The 23,059-nt window shown below is 44.3% G+C and overlaps 1 pseudogene; it reads right to left on the bottom strand.

Annotated features, from left to right (window-relative positions):
* Positions 1-342: 342 nt before the first annotated feature.
* Positions 343-22,815, bottom strand: LOC119288662 (annotated as a pseudogene).
* Positions 22,816-23,059: the final 244 nt, after the last annotated feature.

Genomic DNA, 23,059 nt, shown 5'->3' on the forward strand with positions numbered 1-23,059 from the left:
TATTGATTGGAGTCTTCAGGTCGATCGCTCCACTTAAAAACAATCAGAACACCATTAGCTAAACAAATGAAAAACGAGCAACTACCAGAGACTCTTGGAGGCAAATGGCGCGACAAAGCGCACATAATCTTCTAGTTATCCTACTATTTATAAAGAAAATTATTTATATCTACTATGCCAACCATATACAATATGAAAATACGTTATCTGATGATATGTACTCTTTCCCTCCGGAAATACTTGTTCTTGAAATGGTTGTATCTAAACTTATTTTAGTTATAGATACATCCATTTACAACCATTTTGAAGACAAGTATTTTCGGACGGAGGGAGTATTTGGTATTCTACATGTAGATGTTTTCCTCTATAAATTGATCAAAATTTATAAAGTTTAACTTTAAAAAAAATCAGTAGACATTATATTATGGAATCGGAGATTGTATTATACTGGCATGAACAGACACGATGACAATACATGCAGTCAGAACATGCACATGAACACAAGTCACAAACCAATGACCTAGAAAAGCGCTCGTAGCTCGATCTCAACTTGAGCCGAGGAGGCTCTTGAACCACTGCACCGAGCTCTTGGGGTATCTCTTGAGCTTATCGTTGTAGTCCACGAAGTAGAGCCCGAACCTGGACGTGTACCCGGCCGCCCACTCCCAGTTGTCCAGCAGAGACCACGCGAAGTACCCACGCACGTCGCACCCGTCCTCCCTGCATTAAATCACCACATCATTTAGGGGCTCATACGGAAGCAGTACGTACACACTTTGCTGCAAAATGCAGCCATGGCAATGTGAAAACTAGAGTAGCACAGATTCAGAGATGATAGTGGTAGCACGGTGCAATACTTGATGGAAGCGGCCAGATTGGCGAGGTAGTCGTTGTGGTACTTGATCCTCTTGGTGTCCTGGAGGGCGTCCTTGCGTAAAATGAAGGGGCTGTTGCTGTCATCCATTCCTGCATCAGCATCAGGAATCACACACTGTCAAGCTCTGAAAGAGCTCTATTTAGGAGGATAATTCTCCAGGCCCGTACCGTTTTCCGTGATGTACACCGGCGGGCGGTTGTACCTGTCCTTGACATACTTCATCACGCTCCTCATCCCTCTGGGCACGATGTACAGCCATATCGAATTCGCCTGCGTAACAGCATTACACTTCAGTTCAATCACATGCAGTTTTACGTTTTACTAGCAGCACTGTCATCTTGGAAAGAATGTGTGGGCCCCAAACTCACCCTATCCCCAATCGGTTTGCCGTTCTTGAAGGCTGCAAATTGCAAAAAGCATACTGTATCAACTATACATGCAGCAAGTACTAAGATAAGAAGCTAACTCGTGAAACTGTATTACAGATCAGATATATGACCGGTATGTTTAGTGTACTGCTAGGAGTAGCATAGCACGTCTGAGGAAGAGTGAAGCATGAAGGACCGTCATTGACTCGAATGTCGAGAGAAAATAAATAATCCCACCTGGGGTCCCGCTAGTATTACATGATTAGTTAACAAAAGTCCAAGCCAGGTCTAAGGTGGTCGACCAAAGTCTAAGCTAGTCAACAAGGTTCAAGGCAGTCAACAGAAGTCTACAAATTTGTCGTGATTAACAAGTCAAAGGAGAAGGCAAATAAATGACAAAAGTCAATAATGAAGACAAGAAGAAAAGGGCAAAGTCTAAATGAGAACCAATTAGCCAAAGGTCCATTCATGCATGCTGAAGGGGAGTGGTGCACTGTGAACTATAGACTGTCGATGTTTCGTAACTGGTGATGACGTATTTGTTCGGCGGGGCATGCGAGTGGTGGATTGAGATAGTAAGGCATGAGACATGGAGTTTACCTAGTTTCGGGCCTTTCGTGAGGAGGTAAGACCCTACTTGTGCCTTTGGTGATTATATTGCTTGAGTGTTCGCCGACGATAGGGAGAACCACCGAAGAGATCTGTTTCTTGGGTTACAAGATCTCGGCTCGTCGGTGAAGAGTAGGAAGATGGTGGTCGGTGAGAATCCTAGCTCTAGGATGATCTAGAATGTGTTGGATCCTCCCGAGATGGTCCCTAGCTCGCCTTATATACCAGATGAGCTAGGGTTACATGGCTCAGGCCGGTGTGTCGGCGGGCTCGCGCCTCATGGTCCTACCGGACCTTGTTGCTGCTGGACGTCCTCTGGCTGCTGTGCCCTCCAAGTAGATTTTTTTTTTGAGAATCTCACAAAGCTTTATTACTGAATCATAATGTTCATAGGTACAAAAAGAAGATCGCCGGGTTGTCCTAGCCAAGTGTGTCGGCCAAACCCTAAAGATAACGCATGCTTTGCGAGATTATGGGCCTCCGTATTGGAGGCCCTATACTCATGAGTAAACGAACATGAAATAAAGGTAGTTGCTCTAGTCTTGATTTCCTCGACAATGGCTCCAAATTCTGCTGAGCTTCCCTGTCTGATTGCATCTACCACCACCTTGCAATCGGAGGCAACAAGTAAATGGTTGATATAGAGATCTTCTGAAAGTGCTAATGCCTCCCGAACAGCTAGTGCTTCTAGCACTTGGGGGTTGTGCAGTCCTCTGAAAACGAGAGCTGACGCTCCCATGAACAAACCTCTCTCATCCCTGCAAACCACACCAACTGCGCCAAACGTACCTGGGCGTGACACGGCCGCGTCCACATTGAGTTTGTAGTAATCTGTTGGTGGTGGAATCCACGTACGGGGTCGTGGTACTGCTATCCCATGTGCTTCCTCCTTCTTCTTCTTCAAAAACTCTATGTCTGATAAGTAAGCTTTGATGAAGTTGTCAGTGGCAAACGGAGTCTGGTATATATCCTCATGTATAGCTTTCCGTCTTGCACTCCAAATCGCCCATAAAGTAACAATCATCAACTGAAATTAAGTAGATGCTCCAGGGGTTGACTCTTGGGCCCGAGTGGCTGATTCGGTGCCACGTATCCGCGTGAGGCAAGTGCCTCATCTATCACTTCATCGACGTTCCATATCCTCCACAATAGTTCTCACTTTAATTGGTCCTCACTTCTCATGGATTTGTGGATCTAAACTTACCATACAACCCCTCCTACCTACCACCATCATGGATAGTCTATGGCATTTGTCGAGGCACCCTCCTCTGTATAAGGTCTCCAATGCACATGCTACTCATTCACTCTTACTTGAATAAACTCAAGAGGAGAGCACTATTTCTCTCGGGCCTTAGTATCAAGTTGCATTAGAGCCGAGTTTGAGGAATTACGTCAGGACTCAGATCAACCTCAGCTAGGACTTCAAGAGAGACTTCCAAGGAGTTGTGTATGTCTCGGAGGCTGCGATCATCCAGCCCCACCCGAGGCCTTTTTAACATAGGACTAGGCCGGGCTTAGAGGCGACTAAACCTATTCAAATAACATTGTTGTCACCGTACGTCTATAAGGTTGTTGCACGCACCCTCGCTAACTTATCTGCGATCACTCTACTAAGGTTATGGCTCTTGTTCACAGGCGTGAGATATCTGCTTTAAGCTCTCTTTGGTCTTTGATGCCGCCAGGTTCTGTTACCTTTCTCTCTGATGCTGCAATTTTCTTCGAGCTGGGCAAGTGCGATGCTAGTGTGTGGGATTGAATCATGTTTGCCGGTCGTGGTGGCCTGCAGCGAGTCCATTGCTGGCATTCTTGCACCTAAGCTAGCAGAAGCTCTTGTTCTCCGCTGCGATGTTTACTTGGCACGCAAGGGGAATATTAACTCGTCCGTCTTCGCCTCGGACTACCTTTCCTTGGTGTAACACCTATCGATGGTTGGTGGGATCTGTGGTGGCTGAAATCAAGTTTGTAGCGTCTGGCTTCACTTTTGTGGTCGGCAGAATAGTGTACCTTCTCATGTTTTAGCTAAATCATTTTTGAGCCCTAGTGGTCTTTCTATTTTTTTTATTCTACTCCAGATTGCATCTCGGAGACGCTTTGTAATATTGTTGCTTAATCAATAAAGTGTCGGCCTTCTCTTTAAAAAAAGATACTCCTAGTCGAAAGTTGTTTCAGTAACAATGATAAAAAAAATATCTTTTCCAACACAAATTAGAAAAAAACTGCTGAGATTCGGATAGCTGACTCACGTAGGCTGATGGTCCCGGTGTCTGCCAAGGTGTTGTTGAGAAGCAGGGCGATGATGTTCGTGTCGTTCTGCTTGGTGTAGTAGGTGGTGTAGTGGTTGATACCCACGAAGTCGAGTGTCCCCTTAACGAGCGCGGACTCCTCCGTCGTGAACCTCGGCAGCCTCTCCCCTACTCGCTTCCTCATGGTGGTCGGGTAGTCGCCGAAGAAGAAGGGGTCCGCGAACCACCCCAACTGGAACTCCTGCGCCCTCTTGGCCGCCTCCACATCAACAGCGGCATCTGACATCGGCTCATACCACACCACGTCGAACGCCATCCCGAGCTGCCCATTCTGCGCCGCCTGCATCAAGCTCGACATAGACATGGATATAATTGTCAGGATATGGCATGGATATAGCTAAAGTGAGGTGTGTGGGTGTGCGATCACCTTGTACTTCCTCCTGTACAATTGGGAGACGGCGGCGTGGGCCAGGATGAAGTTGTGGGCGACGATGTAGGGCTCGGTGCCGGAGTTGCCGGATTTGCAGTAGAGGTGGAGCAGCAGGGAGCAGCGACCAGGAGCCTGGATCCCGACATCGTAGCCATTTGACGGCCACATTGTGCGGCTCGTTCACCGTGATCCAATGCTTCACCCTGTCGCCGAACGCCGCGAAGCATGTCTCGGCGTAAGCCACGAAGTCGTTGCTGCATTTTGAGATTTTTTTTTTATCATTTAGACCATGCACTATAAGCCATGAATGAATCTGCATTAAGTTGCAAAAATTGCAGGTTAAGGGTGGTGTGTGCTCACACTATCTGCCTGTCCAGCCACCCGTTGTACTTGTCCTCTAGGGCCTGGGGGAGGTCCCAGTGGAACAGGGTCACATATGGTTGAATTCCTGTAAGATTAAGAATTTCACATGTCAGTGTTGATTCGAGGACCTTATCAACCCAGACTTTAGCTTTTCTTTATATATGGTTCCTCCCAAATTCATTTAATGAAGACCAACTCTACAAGGGGTTTTCACTTTTCACCAAAACGCAGTCACCACCTAGGCAAACAAAAGGAAACCAGCACCTCACAAATTCATGTTGTGATTCCATTCACGGCATTGATCAGTTTGTTGTAATGGTCGATGCCAGCCTGATTAACCTGACCAACACCATCTACAAAAAAGCCAAAACATTTGCATATATCAGAATAGAAAGCAACCCAACTGACATCATGGACAAATCTGCTAGTGACCTACGTACTTGGGAGGATTCTTGCCCACGCGATGGAGAACCGATATGCGTCCATTCCCATGTCTGCCATGAGCTGTATGTCCTCCTGAAAAAGAACAACCATCCCATAGTGTCACAAAGAATTGTGCAAGACCTGCTACGTATATTAAGTACCCGTAGTTCAGTAGAGCATACTGCTTACCTCGAAACGATGGTATTGATCTACTGTGATGTCGGCATTGCTGAAGTCGCTGATCTTTCCTGCACATAGAGAAAGAGGAGATTTTCAAATATAAAAAACATAGGAGGAAACAGGCAACACCTCTGTGTTATGGTTGTGTCTTGTGGAACCAGTCAGAATTCCTAAGGGCTAAGGGCATCTTCAAAGCGGACCCTCAAACCATCTGCATCCGTTCGGACTGACCTGTCCGGACATAGTTTGTCATCCAATGCGGTACTGTGTCGGTTTGGACGTTCGTTTTCCCGTAAACCGGAAGCAAACTAGAAAAGCTTTGCAGAAGTCCGAACATCCACATGACGAGCCAAAAGCCACCACGTGTCCTTCTCCCCTCTCCATATACATAGGATTTGGCTAAATGTGAATGATTAGCGGCATGTATTCGTCGGAAGGCGATTATTACCATGCTTCCTTTGACGGAAGGCGAGCTGCATGCTTGTTTTTTTCCTAATGTTCATTAGTTGCATAATCTAGCAATAATACTAATGGATGCATGTTTTGATGGAAGGTGCGTGTATGTTTTGGTGGAAGCTACTGATCCTCATTAGCATACTATTATGGCTACTTAGAGCATCTCCAACAGCCTTTGTATATTTGGCTAGGATTGCTAAAAAGTGGAAATATAGCAACTTGGCCCAAAAATGTTGCTCCAACAATCTTTGTATAAGTGGTCCCCTCACAAATTGTTTTGAAAAGCTTGCTATATTTGCACCCACACTTGGTATATATTTGCAAACTGGAGAGGCACTTGCTATAATTTTTAGCAGCCCAGTTTTTGTGGTCCCCTACATCCCTTTGTTCCATTGACAAGTGGACCCCACCGCCCCTAGATTCCCGCTGCCCTGGGCATGGCACATGTCCCCACGTGTCATTGAGAGGCTTGCTAAATTTTATAGCAATGTTGTTGGAGCAAAAAACTATTGGGATTGCTAAATCTTCTCTTTCCTCTTGCTATACCTAGTTTTTAGCAAGTCGGAATAGCAATGCCGTTAGAGATGCTCTTAGTGTTTGGTGGAAGCAAACTAGTCTAGCTACTGTGTGTTGGAATTTGGTCTATATTGGACCAGCCCAATAATCATTTTCAGAATTCCTAATAAAACATAGAGTCCACTCAACCAATTCATGTAAGGCAAGAGGTGGGACCAAAGTTTAGTCCCATACTGCTCACCTAGTAGGAGTTGGACCTCCTTATAAGGGAGATTGTTTCCCCACATGTATGAGTTTGAGGACAAGAGAGACATTCACGTGTGCTCCTCCTCCGCCGCCCGCCTCGCTGCGTCGTGGGTTGTTGGAATGAGTTGAATCGTTGTCTAAAATTTTAGAATGCATGCTTTTTCCTGTGCCTATAAAAGAGAGGTCACTCCTCTCCAGAGAGACACATCAGGAGCGCTCTGCGTGCCTGCTGACCTCTTCATCACGAACGCCGAAGATGGGCAACAACGTCAGCGCCAACCCCAATGCTATTGCCACAGCTCAGTACGTGTTCGTGTTCTTTCTGTTTGAGATCCTACCATAGTTTCTTGTTCTAGCTTCTGTTCTAGATATGTTCCGTTCATACTCACTATTTCATGTGCTATTTGCATACTGTCTATCAGAGTGCATGGCTTTTTTTATCTCTGCTATAATAGTCATGTTTTATCTACTATTTCTATTAATAAAACCGCATGGTAAATCGCTCATATTTCCAAAATTGTGTTTGGCGGAAGCTAGCTATATGTTGTATGTTTTTTTGCGGGGTTAGCTATATGTAGCATGTTGTTAGTGCTGAAAATCCTTGTTAACGGGAGTAGTTCAGCTAGAAGAATAGTTAGTTGTGTACTAGTTAGCCTTATATGCATTTTCATTTAGAAGAATGCTACTTTTTAAAGTTATATAGTATTGGATGACTGCTACCATATCACTATCAGTGGACTACTGGTCTCCACTGGTCAGCGAATGGATGCGATGTTTGGTTTGAGGGTTAGCTTTGGAGATGCCCTAAGTCTCAGCATGCTTTGACTAATTTTAGGTCTCTTTTGGTTCATAGGATAGGAATATCATATGAATAGGAAAATCATAAGAAGTGAGATGCCCTACATCTTAATTCCTATAGGAAAAGAGATGTCTCCCCGCCCGGAGCCTCTCACTTTAATCTGGGCAATTAAACTTCCCCTGAACATTCAAATCTTCCTGTGGCAATGGATCCGGGGCCAGGTACCTATAGGGAAGAGGTACTCAAGAGGAATGGCCCAAGAGATTGGATTTTCCCCCTGTGTGGGACGGCGGAGGACTCGAATCACATCTTCTTCACTTCAGTGTTCGCACAATTCCTTTGGAGTTGCTTCCGAGAGGTGGTTGTGAAAGCACAGGTGCTCCCTAGGTGGTTTTGATAATTGATGACAACATATCTCTTGTTGGACTAACATTTCTATCTAGCATGTTTCAGATAAGTTCAACAATGGAGTGGCATGGACTAAAGGTTGTGGGAACTCCTTCAAGATGCTAAGGACAAAGGATTGGCTAAAGCTTCAAGCTCAAGACTCTTCATTTTACATTTTAGTGATCCAAGATCACATTGAGTCCATAGGAAAAGCCAATACTATCAAGAAGGGATGAGGTGTTGCTTAATGAGCCTCTTGCTTCATGTGCTTAATGATATGCTCCAAAATCCTCAGCTACTTTCCCACTTCCACATATGACCTAAACCCTAAGCCAAACTCGGTCCTACCGATTCTTCCTATCCGGCGCCACCGAGTTTCACTTGTCATAAGCCACTGCCAAACCCTAATCATTTCGGTCTCACCGATGGGATCTCGGTCTCACCGAGATGGACTTGCAAACTCTCTGTTACCCATTGCAATATTCTCGGTCCCACCGAGACATGCAATCGGTTCCACCGAGTTTGCTTGGCCAAATCTCAGTTTCACTTATTACCCAAATCGGTCCCACCGAGTTTGAGTAATCGGTCAAACCGAGTTTTGGATTTACCCTAACCCTAGCACATCGGTCCCACCGAGTTGATCCAGTCCATCCCACCGAAATCTCTAACGGTCACTAGGTTTACATTTTCGGTCCGACCGAGTTTATTGATTCGGTCCCACCGAGATTGGAAAACTGTGTAACGGTTGGATTTTGTGCGGAGGCTATATATACCCCTCCACCTCCTCTTCATTCGTGGAGAGAGCCATCAGAACACACACACACCATTCCAACTCATATGTTCTGAGAGAGAACCACCTACTCATGTGTTGAGACCAAGATATTCCATTCCTACCATATGAATCTTGATCTCTAGCCTTCCCAAGTTGCTTTCCACTCAAATCTTCTTTCCACTAAATCCAAATCCTATGAGAGAGAGTTGAGTGTTGGGGAGACTATCATTTGAAGCACAAGAGCAAGGAGTTCATTACCTACACACCATTTGTTACTTCTTGGAGAGTGGTGTCTCCTAGATTGGCTAGGTGTCACTTGGGAGCCTCCGACAAGATTGTGGAGTTGAACCAAGGAGTTTGTAAGGGCAAGGAGATCGCCTACTTCGTGAAGATCTACCGCTAGTGAGGCAAGTCCTGTGTGGGCGATGGCCATGGTGGGATAGACAAGATTGCTTCTTCGTGGACCCTTTGTGGGTGGTTGCTTCTTCGTGGACCCTTCGTGGGTGGAGCCCTGTGTGGACTCGCGCAACCGTTACCCTTGGGTGGAGCCCTGTGTGGACTCGCGCAACCGTTACCCTTCGTGGGTTGAAGTCTCCATCAACATGGATGTAGGATAGCACCACCTATCCGAACCACGGGAAAAACATCCGTGTCTCCAATTGCGTTTGATCTCTCCAAACCCTTCCCTTTACATTCTTGCAAGTTGCATGCTTTACATTCCGCTGCTCATATACTCGTTGCATGCTTGCTTGATATGTATTTGTGTGTGTTGAAATTCTGCCTAAACTCCACTTAAACCGAAAAAGCTTAAAAAATGCAACTTGAGCATTATGTGTCTAATCACCCCCCTCTAGAGACATCTACTTCTAGATCCTACAAGTGGTATCAGAGCTTTGGTCTCCATTGCCTTGGTTTAATCACCATTGGAGGAAGATGGATGTGTCTACATTAGGGAGTCTTAGGCATAGAGTGCCTATTCTTGATGGAGAGTACTTTCATGAGTGGAAAAATGAGATGCTTGTAATCTTCAATCAATATCATTTGAACAACTATATTGCTGGCCCTTGTGCACCTCATATTGATCCTTTGCGTCCCACCCTAGATGAAGATATTGACATGATTCGCAATCTTAGAACTATTGAGCTCATCATTAGAGGATTGCCCAAAAATCTGATTGCTAGCTTGCCTACTCAAAATTATGCCTATACTATATGGAAATTTCTTGAGGAACGATTTCCCAATCATTCCTTGAAAACTTTGGATGAAATTCTCCATAAATCTATTGCCTTGAGTAAGATGAACTCTAGTGATCCTAGTTTTGGTAAATGTCTTTTTGAACTTGCCAATCTTAAGCATGCTAAAGGAGATGTTGGAATCATTAATGATATCATATTCAAAGCTATAAGAATTCATAAAAGTAACCACTTTGATCATTTATCTAATGAATTACCCTCTCTAGGAAATGATGAGTTACAAGATCATGATGAACATGAATATATGATGATGATGATAGTGACTTCGATCTTGATGATGCAATGAGACATTTTGGTCTTATGGCAAATCTTCGGGGATATGAATCAGGAGGAAAGGAATGGGTTCTTGATAGTGGATGTACTGATCATATGACCGGAGATGAAGAGATGTTTCATGAGCTTGCTGAAAACAACGACCCTCGAAAATATGTCACCTTTGGTGATAATTCAAAGGGTAAAGTGGTTGGCCTTGGTAAGGTGGCCATCTCACATGATAGTTCCATTCAAAATGTCATGCTCGTTGAATCTGTTGGCTACAACTTACTTTCAGTATCTAGACTTGCTGATTTCGGTTTGAATGTCCTATTTACTGAGGTAGATTGCCAAGTATTTCGTCGAGACAATCATAAAATGGTCTTTAAGGGTATGCGTAGAGGTGATCTTTACATTGTTGATTTCTCTAAAAAGGCACAACCTAAAACTTGCTTTGTTGCTAAATCCTCAAAAGGTTGGTTGTGGCATAGACGACTAGGTCACGTTGGCATGAGAAACCTTGACAAGCTTATTAAAGGAAATCATATCCTTGGAGTTAACGATGTCATATTTGATAAGGATAGACTTTGCAGTGCTTGTCAAGCAGGTAAACAGGTTGGAGGAAGACATCCCGTGAAGAACATCATGACCACAAGGAGGCCACTCGAGCTACTTCACATGGATCTTTTTGGTCCCAACGCCTACAAGAGTCTCGGTGGAAATTCTTTTGGTCTAGTTATAGTTGATGACTTTTCAAGATTTACGTGGGTGTTCTTTCTTAATGACAAGTCGCAGGTCCAGAAGATCTTCAGAAACTTCGCTAGGAAGGCCCAAAATCAGTTTGATGTGAAGATCAAGAAGGTTCGGAGTGACAACGGAACGGAGTTCAAGAACGCAAATGTGGACACCTTTCTTGACGAAGAAGGGATTTCACACGAGTTCTCGGCTACATACACACCTCAACAAAATGGAGTTGTTGAGAGGAAGAACCGGACGCTCATCGAAATGGCAAGAACGATGCTTGACGAATACAAGACGCCAAAGCACTTTTGGGCAGAAGCGGTTGAGACAGCTTGTCACGCAACAAATCGCTTATATCTTCACAAGCTACTCGGCAAGACGGCATACGAGCTTCTCACCGGTAACAAACCCCAAGTTGGATACTTTCGAGTATTCGGCTCAAAGTGCTACATTCTTGATAAGCATCATCGTTCAAAATTTGCTCCTAAAACTCATGAAGGTTTTCTACTTGGTTATGGCTCAAACTCTCACACTTACCGTGTCTACAACAATTTCACCCGAAAGGTTGAAGAGACGGTAGATGTGAAGTTTGATGAATCTAATGGCTCGCAAGTAGAGCAATTGCCAATTGATGTAGGAGACAAAGACTCTTCAGAAGCAATTCAAGACTTGTCCATCGGCAAAATTCGTCCAAGGGAGGTGAAGGAGAGTACTTCATCCGTCCAAGTGGAAGCTTCTACTTCACGACAAGGTGAACCAAGAATCGACACGGAAGCATCCACAAGTGGGACACACCAAGATGAAGAAAACGAGGAAGTACGTCAAGATGAACATCAACAACCTCCTTCTCCCCCACGACAAGAGAACGACGACGTCAACAATGAAGAAGGCCAAGAAGAAGAACAAGATGAAGAAGATGTTCAACGAAGACCCAAGCAAAAGCTCTCACGAGTTCGAGCAAGAATTGCCAAAGATCATCCCGTCGAGCAAATCCTCAATGATATACAAACCGGGAGAATCACTCGCTCAAAAACTCGTTTAGCTAACTTTTGTGAAAACTATTCATTCATCTCTAGCATTGAACCAATGAAGGTTGAAGAAGCATTGGAAGATCCGGATTGGATAAACGCTATGCATGAAGAGCTACATAATTTTGAGAGAAACCAAGTTTGGACATTGGTTGAGAAGCCCGACAACAACCACAACATCATTGGTACCAAATGGGTGTTTCGCAACAAGCAAGATGAAGATGGACAAGTGGTTCGCAACAAAGCACGTCTCGTCGCCCAAGGGTACGCACAAGTCGAAGGTATGGACTATGGTGAGACGTATGCTCCCGTTGCTAGACTTGAGTCCATTCGCATCTTACTTGCCTATGCTAATCACCATAATATCACCTTGTACCAAATGGACATTAAAAGTGCTTTTCTAAATGGTGAAATAGAGGAGGAAGTTTATGTCAAACAACCTCCCGGCTTTGTCAATCCTAAGAAACCAAATCATGTTTACAAACTTCACAAAGCTCTTTATGGTCTTAAACAAGCTCCTAGAGCATGGTATAAATGCTTGACCAAGTTCCTTACTACAAGTGGTTTTGAAATTGGTAAAATTGATTCTACTCTTTTTACTAAAAGGGTTAATGGAGAACTATTTGTATGCCAAATTTATGTTGATGATATCATATTTGGTTCAACTAACTCTCTCTTTAGTGAAAAGTTTGGAAAGCTAATGTCAGAGAAGTTTGAGATGTCTATGATGAGTGAACTCAAATTCTTTCTCGGGTTGCAAATCAAGCAAACTAAGGAAGGTACATTTGTCTCTCAAACAAAGTACACCAAGGACTTATTCAAGAAGTTCAATATGCAAGAATGCAAAGGTATGTCTACACCCATGCCTACTAGTGGACATAATAATTTGACCAAAGATGGTGAACCTGTTGATCAAAAGGTTTATCGCTCTATGATTGGTTCATTGTTATACCCATGTGCTTCACGTCCCGATATTATGCTAAGCGTGTGCATGTGTGCACGATATCAAGCTGCTCCTAAAGATTGTCATCTTAAGGCTGTGAAAAGGATAGTGAGATATTTAATCCATACACCAAATTTTGGCATTTGGTATCCTAAGAGGTCTTCTTTTGATCTTGTTGGCTATTCTGACTCGGATTATGCCGGAGACAAGGTTGATAGAAAGTCCACTTCGGGTACTTGTCAATTTCTTGGCAGATCTCTTGTGTCTTGGTCTTCCAAGAAACAAAACTCGGTATCCTTATCCACCGCCGAAGCGGAATACATTGCCGCTGGTTCATGTTGCGCTCAATTACTTTGGATGACCTAAACTCTTAAAGATTATGGGATTTATGTGAAACATGTTCCACTGCTTTGTGACAATGAAAGTGCTATCAAAATTGGTCATAATCCTGTACAACATTATCGAATTAAGCATATTGAAGTTCGTCATCATTTCATTCGAGATCATGTTGCAAAGGGTGACATCAATCTTAAGCATGTTCGCACCGACAAGCAATTAGCAGATATATTTACTAAACCACTTGATGAGAAAGTGTTTTGCAGGTTGAGAGGAGAATTGAACATCATTGATGCTTCGAACTTGGAGTAGAAACTCCATTGGATACATGCAAGACATGAGCTTATGACTAATCCATGATATATCTCTTATGATAACTATCTTATGTCTTGGATATATTTGCACCTTGCATGTTGTCTAACCCATGTAGGTGCTTGGTTGAATCTAATTCCATGAGATTGCGACTCACTCATATCTTGAGCAATCTCTACATCACCAAGACTCTACACAATAGTGGTTGAAGACAGGGAAGCACAAAACCACTCAAACATATCCTTTGACAAATTCTATGTTAAGCTTCATGATTGTCATTTTTGGATACACAAGTGCTCTTCCTTGCAAGAACTAACCCATGTAGGTAGATGAACTCAAACTCCAAGTGGTGCTCCCAACTCTTGATGAACTACATCAACCTTGAGCACCCACACAAGTTCAACTACATGAGCAAGAACCACACCACCACCCAAGGTATGTTATTCCATCTTAGAGAAGCTTTACTCCAAGACATGAGTCAAAGCAACTCAACAAGATGTGAATACATCAAGATGCTTAAACGAAAAATGGTAACCCCATTTTGAGCTTAAACAATGAGTATGACCTATGATCAAGTGTTCTCACTTGACTCCTAAGTCAATATACTCTAACATAGGTGACTATGTCACCGCCCAATTCTAGATGAAGTTCTCTTGTGTTCTTCTCTGAGTTATTGCATTTGTCCCTTGCATATTTGTTTCCGTCTTTTTCAAACAAAAACTTCATCTAGAAACTTTCACTCTTTTCTTTTTTGGTTCTTGTTCTGCATATTTCTGCATCAAATTCATTGCAAATCTTTGTGAGATCTTACTTGACTAGTGAGCTGAGGTGACAAGTGTTTTTCTCTGTGATGAACTCGGTTTCACCGAATTGCCATTTTCGGTCCAACCGAATCCCTTCGGTACTACCGAAACATGCCACTCGGTGCCACCGATTTCGCAACAGGAAAAACAGTTTGCCACATATTCTATATTTCTTCTGATCCAGCTCCACTCAATGAATCTTGTCCTTTACAAGCATCACAGTTTTATTCCCTGCTTTATACTGAATCTCAAGGACCAAACCTATTCGACGGATTCCAGGAAAAACCTTCTTGGAAATTGATGTCAAAGGGAGAGAGAGAGATCACATCAAAGCTTATCATCAGGGAGAGAGAGATCACATCAAAAGCTTATCACCTACAAAGGAGAAAGTACTAAGGGGGAGAGAATACTCAAGGATCCCATATATTAAGGGGGAGAAAGAAATCTCCAAGGGGGAGAAAATACTCAAGGATCCCAGATGCTTGATGTTCAAGAGGAGAGATGCCACATGTCTTTTTGGGGGAAAGACATGTTCATATGAACTCATTTGAATTAAGTTCTATTCATATCTTTCAGCTCTGATTTTCTGTTTCCTATCTTCTCCCAATATCCCATGTACGATTCAGGGGGAGCAAGACACCTAAGGAAAAGAAATCAGTCAAATTCATTGCATATCTTTATTCTTGGGGACATGTTGAATTCAATGTGGTACCTTGTACTCACTCTCTACATGTCATCCCAGTCTTGGTATTCTTGTGGGTTCTTTTGTTTGCTCTGGCTAGTGGACGTACCTGTGTTATCTAACCTTGTTTGTGCAGGTCCATTCCATCCTAAGCCAACTCAAGACCACAAGGTAAGTATATGCATCAAAATCATGAGTATGAGGAGTTCTTGCTTATGTACATACTGTTTGCAAGAAGGACTCATGAGCATGAAGGTATTTTCCTTGATAATCTTTTGCTCTGATGCATATGGCCAAGATGCATGGAACACATTGCCTACTCTGTCATGGTTATGCTCTCACATGCCTCTATATTTCATATTTACATGAGTGCATACATGTAGGGGGAGCCTATGCTCGTTACATGTCCTTCCAAAGCTTTACTTGCTGTTCTTTATATCTTTATCTAAAGCTTTGATGTATGTTGCCATCAATTACCAAAAAGGGGGAGATTGAAAGCACAAGTGCTCCCTAGGTGGTTTTGATAATTGATGACAACATATCTCTTGTTGGACTAACATTTCTATCTAGCATGTTTCAGATAAGTTCAACAATGGAGTGGCATGGACTAAAGGTTGTGGGAACTCCTTCAAGATGCTAAGGACAAAGGATTGGCTAAAGCTTCAAGCTCAAGACTCTTCATTTTACATTTTAGTGATCCAAGATCACATTGAGTCCATAGGAAAATCCAATACTATCAAGGAGGGATGAGGTGTTGCTTAATGAGCCTCTTGCTTCATGTGCTTAATGATATGCTCCAAAATCCTCAGCTACTTTCCCACTTCCACATATGACCTAAACCCTAAGCCAAACTCGGTCCTACCGATTCTTCCTATCCGGCGCCACCGAGTTTCACTTGTCATAAGCCACTGCCAAACCCTAATTATTTCAGTCTCACCGATGGGATCTCGGTCTCACCGAGATGGGCTTGCAAACTCTCTGTTACCCATTGCAATATTCTCGGCCCCACCGAGACATGCAATCGGTTCCACCGAGTTTGCTTGGCCAAATCTCAGTTTCACTTATTACCCAAATCGGTCCCACCGAGTTTGAGTAATCGGTCAAACTGAGTTTTGGATTTACCCTAACCCTAGCACATCGGTCCCACCGAGTTGATCCAGTCGGTCCCACCGAAATCTCTAACGGTCACTAGGTTTACATTTTTGGTCCGACCGAGTTTATTGATTCGGTCCCACCGAGATTGGAAAACTGTGTAACGGTTGGATTTTGTGTGGAGGCTATATATACCCCTCCACCTCCTCTTCATTCGTGGAGAGAGCCATCAGAACACACACACCATTCCAACTCATATGTTCTGAGAGAGAACCACCTACTCATGTGTTGAGACCAAGATATTCCATTCCTACCATATGAATCTTGATCTCTAGCCTTCCCAAGTTGCTTTCCACTCAAATCTTCTTTCCACTAAATCCAAATCCTATGAGAGAGAGTTGAGTGTTGGGGAGACTATCATTTGAAGCACAAGAGCAAGGAGTTCATTACCTACACACCATTTGTTACTTCTTGGAGAGTGGTGTCTCCTAGATTGGCTAGGTGTCACTTGGGAGCCTCCGACAAGATTGTGGAGTTGAACCAAGGAGTTTGTAAGGGCAAGGAGATCGCCTACTTCGTGAAGATCTACCGCTAGTGAGGCAAGTCCTGTGTGGGCGATGGCCATGGTGGGATAGACAAGGTTGCTTCTTCGTGGACCCTTTGTGGGTGGTTGCTTCTTCGTGGACCCTTCGTGGGTGGAGCCCTGTGTGGACTCGCGCAACCGTTACCCTTGGGTGGAGCCCTGTGTGGACTCGCGCAACCGTTACCCTTCGTGGGTTGAAGTCTCCATCAACGTGGATGTAGGATAGCACCACCTATCCGAACCACGGGAAAAACATCCGTGTCTCCAATTGCGTTTGATCTCTCCAAACCCTTCCCTTTACATTCTTGCAAGTTGCATGCTTTACATTCCGCTGCTCATATACTTGTTGCATGCTTGCTTGATATGTATTGTGTGTGTTGAAATTCTGCCTAAACTCCACTTAAACCGGAAAAGCTTAAAAATTGCAACTTGAGCATTATGTGTCTAATCACCCCCCTCTAGACACATCTACTTCTAGATCCTACAGGTTGGCAGATGCTGGTGCAACAACAATTTCCCAGACCTCTTCAAGGAAATCCAGGCCTCTCCACAGCGTTCCCACCACATTAGGTGGCTGGGTATTGGGGTGCTCGCATGGATGCTATGGATAGTCCACAATAAGCTTGTGGTCCAGCGTGCGCCTCTTCGACGAGCTACTGACGCGGTTTTCAAAATGTGTGGCTATTTGCAGCTCTGGCGGTAGCCGCCCATAGGACCGAGACGCCATCAACATCTTCATTGCAGATCTTCGTGCGATGGCCCTTCGCTTGGCGCCTTCGCTTCCTCCACCACCACCGGAGCCGGATTAGCCACTTGTTGTCATTGTGGCGTGGCAAAGCCGCTTGGGGAGCCTCCCTTGGCCTGGGCTACCTTTTTCATTTTATTTAGGACTTGTTGAGTTGTGCCCTCAGTAAAACCCTCTTGTACTTTGTTTGTGTGGTTCTTGTGTGTATGTGGTGTGAATCTTTATGTTGGATCTTTATGGCTCTGGTGGTTTTATTTATATATAAATCGGCGTGAAAGCCTTTTTTGGTAAAGACATGTCATTTGATGCATAGGATATAATTTTTTTCCATTTAGTTTAGGCTAATACTTTTCCTTTTGAAATATAAAGGATTGATTCCTATCATACATAGGAATATGAATCCATTACTACAAACCAAAGGGCTTCAAAGAAAAAATTTCTACAAAATTCCTATCCTATAGAATTCCTCCAAACCAAAGATGGTTGCCCAATACATTAAGTTCAGTTAATTCTTACCCACAATCTGCTTATCAAATACATGAGCAAACTAGACCAAAACCCTATATGACTAGATCAGCACAGCCTTGTTGATGCCTTCCCAATACTTGGATTCCATATCTATGGTGGAAGTTGTCCCACCAACCTGCTAGTGCATTTTTGGACCGGCGGATGCAACTATTGAATGATCTGCCTTCAAGATGCTGATTGGAAAACCACTTCATGTTCGTGGTGAACACTATTTTCTAGTACTTATTGGTCAGGCTCAATAGCGATGAACTTGCATTGTTAGGCTTCCCTGGTTAATATATTTCAACAAGTTCAAAGTGATTCCCATCTTTGTAACATTGATGTAATCTACCAATGTTTGTGCTTCACAGCATAGCCATCACTTCTAGAGATGCCGAATCAGTTACACCTTCAGTTACTCACACAGTGAGGAAGCAAGATAATTACCATTATCGTCCCATGCTATTGCCCTGGTTTCTCCATTCACTGAGTTCTTTGCTACCGTGACCTCAGCATTTATCTTGACGATCCTCAATAGCAGTGGTACCTATTTCACTGATGTTTGAGTTGTTCCTTATCATGATTTCAACAACTTATGTTCAGTGCATGAGAGGTCAGAAATGTAGCTCTGAACATATCCAATGATCGAGCCTGTACTTTGATATATGCTCACATGTAGTACCTTCCACCGTGCTTCCTCGATCACCCACAATGTGATCAGATGAAGTCATCTAGGTTAATACTTTCACTCAAATGAAAGAGCCATTCTTTTGAGTAGAGAGAGATTGACACACACATATGATATGTCAATGATTCATCTTCTAATTCCCAAACACAACCAGAGTCGAGCATACAAGAGAGCATGTCTTCAGGAACCTCCTGTTGAGTTGCATATGCCGCAAACTTCAGTCCAGAAAATGTTTCTATGCTCGAACAGTGCCGTTGCAGGTACAAAATTTTAAGACAGACGCCACGCAAAAACCTAGATTTTAGAAGGTACATTTACCTTCCATAGCTCCAGGAATCTTCGGTTTTGCCACTGCTCGACCTCGATGTTCCTTCTAACCAATCCTCTTTCTTTCTTCATTCTGATTAATATTTTGTATGCGGATCATACAATGAAAATTCTCATTATCTCAGGGTACAATGCCCAAAAGTCCCCATGTGCCCTATTCTTAGCGATATTAACCTGATAACATCTCCATCTAAGGAAATAAATTGCTCGGTTGAACCTATGTTTTTACTTGTTCACATATTATGTGTAAGATCTTGAAGCGTAATTTATTTTTCTTTTGCATAATACAATCATCACAGCTAAAACCATTTGAGATGTGAGAGAATTACATGTGTATTAAATTCATATTACCGTATGTGCTTCAAATTAGTACTGCTCAATTGTAAACTAGAGAGTTTTCATTATCTTCATGTTTTGTATATATACTAGTGGTGACTTTATGTTGTAGAACAACTTGAATGTTGAAATGACGAGCTTCCTTAAATTTTCTAGGTCTTCATGAGCAATAAATTTGGGTGCATCACTGCCTAGTTCATTAGGAGAGCTTTCAATAGACTTAATTATAGCACTATGTGCATCCAGCTGTATGACACTCCCTACTCCTCGCATTAACATTGATTATAAGACCTTAGCAATGTTGAATGACCAAGGTGCATTGATGCAAGAGTATCTTTATTTTTGACTTGTTCCAACACCCATTATTATTCTCTTTTTCATGTAAGTGTTAAGGTCTAGACTTGCGCTTAGGTAATGCATGAGAATGCTGCATGAATAATGCAGAAAGATTATGCAGTAATTTTACTTGGCCAACCTTGGGTTGGGTTATGACCAGATTGCCATTAAAGCATAAAGACGTCGAACAATGATCAAAGCTTAATTCTCAACATATTATATTGACATTCTTTCTAATACATCCTAGTTAAAAGGATTGATAGACTACTCACATAAAAAGGAACTCTTTCTTTTCCAAGAGCCATCATATAAGGTACCTCAAAGTTTAGCATGCTTGGCTTGAAGAAATTTGAATATGGAGTTGGCCGCACAAATGAACAGCCGCCGAAGAACCTCGAGAAGAATGAAGAGCATTGTCGATAGGGGTCACCCTGCATGAGGCCTTTCCGGTTGTACAGTGGTGCGCCAACAATTTCATGTGTTGTGTGCTTATTTGTACCATGTATTGTATCCTCATTTGTACTCGTAACTTATACATATTCATTCTATCAATGCACCGATACGCAAGCTTTACGTATTCGCGAAAAAAGTTTCCATCTAGCTATCTCATGTTAGTGATGTGTGTACTAGTGTGGTGGTGCCACTGGTTCTTATTTACGACTATCTTGCCCTTATAATTGTTGAGAATGTACGTGACTACAGGGCATTGAGGGGACGTACTAGCTTTGGGTTATGAATGTTCTTTTTTACATGGTATGTGTCTTATTTATTTATAGAATAAAGATCAAGTTACAAGGCACTTATACACCAATCTTACATGACTGAAATGATAGCACAATCATATGCAAAATAGCAGCGGCTGTCCCTCTCCTTCGGCACCACCGCGGTCACCAAAGGGAAAGAAGAGAGATCACCTCTTCACCCAAACTCGGCGCGGCTCCATCGCTGATTTGCAGCTTTATAGACCTTCAAAGTAGTTTGCCAGAAGCAAAACCATTGCCACTGAAAAAATCAGACCGGAGAAACATGTCCCCGGACACGCTAGCGAACTCCAGATCCGACACCCCTGCACGACGGCGATGTCGGAGGAGGAAACTGCAACTGTCAGCCTCCAACCACAAACCCAGCAGAAGATGCACCATCCTCCAGTTGTCACTTACGTAGGCAACCGTCTGCGCGTATTTCTAGATGACAAAACCTCCCTGCTTCACCATGACATTGGAGACAACACCGCAGCAACGGGGACAGAGCAGAAAGAGAGATACACCTGACGGAGTCGCCGCCGCCGCCTCGCCGACACCATACATGAACCCTAACACCGGTGATATGAACGATGGGCAAACACGCGATGCCATCAACTCTGAACACCATCAAGAAGGGCACCGTCGGTGTGGGAGTGGAACTGAGGCAGATTTATTCGTCCGGACGCCGCTCCCATCACCCCAGCGGCGCACCACGATCTACAAATCCAAACCCTAACTACACAGCGGCGGAACGGGGACGCCCCTCCCTCCTGCCGTCGGAGCAGTAGATGGAGGGAGAGGGGACCAGCCCCCTGGATGGTTGAGATCAGTGGAAGAAGATCGTCTCCCTAGTCGCGTGGTTCGTCGCATAGGCTAGGGTAGGTGTTGAAGTATAAGTGAATTGTTCATCTTTTCTCATCAGCTTAAGCTTTTGAGTTGAACTGGTTGGTGCATGCAACTCAATACGGTATCAGAGCCAGAGATCTCGAGTTCGAATCTTGGTGGACGCGTTAATTAAAATAATTACAGCCCACTCTAATATCCACGTATGCGGCCTGAGGAGCCTGCACGTGAGAGGGAGTGTTGAAGTATAAGTACATGCAACTCAATAGTAGGGAAAACACGATTACGCATGTGACCGATCAACAATAGCATCAACAGGGAAGGTCAACTACGTACATACTCGTGGCTGAGAGTCGGGCCAGATTAGTGACTTGCCAAAAGGATTGTAAACATTACTTAATCAATGGAACTATCCTTTCCGTGAAAAAAAAGTATCCCTGGTAGTAAATACAAGAGAATTGTATATAAGTATATTGTATGTATGTGTATATATTTTGTATACGTACCGAAGGTGTGCGCGAAGGTGTCCCAGATGGTCTGCCCTCTCCCGTCCGCCTTCACCGCCCCCTCATACTGCACAAGACAATGCCGTATTATTTCACGTTCCAGCGGAAGATTTTATACGATCGAGCCATGTCAAGTGCGCAGTCTTATTAGGTGGAGTGGAGCTCGTTTCTGAATCAAATGTATACTATTGATCTCACCATGACATGGTTGGCACTCGGCACCACTATTTTATTTTATCTTGCATGATTGCCACTCGGTACCATGTGCGTCCACAGTCCACACAAGCCAAACGCACAACACGAGCACGGCGGCATGTGCCCGCGGCGGTCGTCTCCTCCGCCCCTGAAGCGGCGGGATCGATCGGGGTCGAACCGAGCATGTGGACGCACGCGCCGACTACGCCAGCTCCATCCTACGCTACGCGGCAGCGGCATGTTTTCGGCAGGTTTGCCGATCGAGGTCAACCCGCTAGCCACCGCGGCGCCGGCCAGGAGAATGGCATCCAAGGGATCGGGACAGGTCGCGGTAGAGCATGCATGCCTGCTCCTTGACTATGAAGATCGATCCGTTCTACTGTAGCAGTACATTGTAGTCTTGGCATGGCGACGAATGGTGATGAGTCGTTTAGTCGGTGACACAAAATTTGACTAGGGCTACTCAGTAATGGCAGTAACAACGCATGCATGATCATTTCCACACATGTATGGATGCATCCTACAGAGTCCAGACAATCAATGGCGCCGTCAGATTTGCCGGAAACTAGCTAGGGAGGGGCGGCGGATGGGAGCAGGGAATGGAGGAACCAACAGCAACAAACCTGGTACGCGGAGGATGCTGTGCCGAAGACGAACCCGTCGGGGAAGCTCCCCCTCGTGAGCACTCCGCCGCTCTGCGCGACGCATCCCCGCGGCGGCGCGGCGAGGAGGAGAAGCAGAGCCAGCGACGCCGCCGCCGCGAAGCTTTCGCGGCCGCACTGCCGCGGCATCTTTATCCCCATACCGCGAGCGAGAGAGAAAAGGCGGGAGGGAGGCGCGCGACGTGGGGCCTGGGCTCCGGAGAGCGCCGATAGAGAAAGAGACGAAGAGAGTGTGCGCGTGCCTATGTGTGTTTGCCGGCGTGTTGGCGGGGAAGTATTTATAATGGCGAGGGAAATTGAGGCATGCACGCCTTCCACTGAAAATCCATCAGACCGTACTGGACTGGGCGATCGCTTTAAGCGAATGAAGGCTAAAGCGATGTTAGAGCAACTCCAACGGGCCGATTTAAATGGACGGCGATTTCGTTTACCTTTTATCTGTTTGGATCGGCCGTCCACCCGGCGTCCGCCCTGTTT

Source organism: Triticum dicoccoides, chromosome 4A, assembly GCF_002162155.2.
Source record: "Triticum dicoccoides isolate Atlit2015 ecotype Zavitan chromosome 4A, WEW_v2.0, whole genome shotgun sequence".
Taxonomy (NCBI): domain Eukaryota; kingdom Viridiplantae; phylum Streptophyta; class Magnoliopsida; order Poales; family Poaceae; genus Triticum; species Triticum dicoccoides.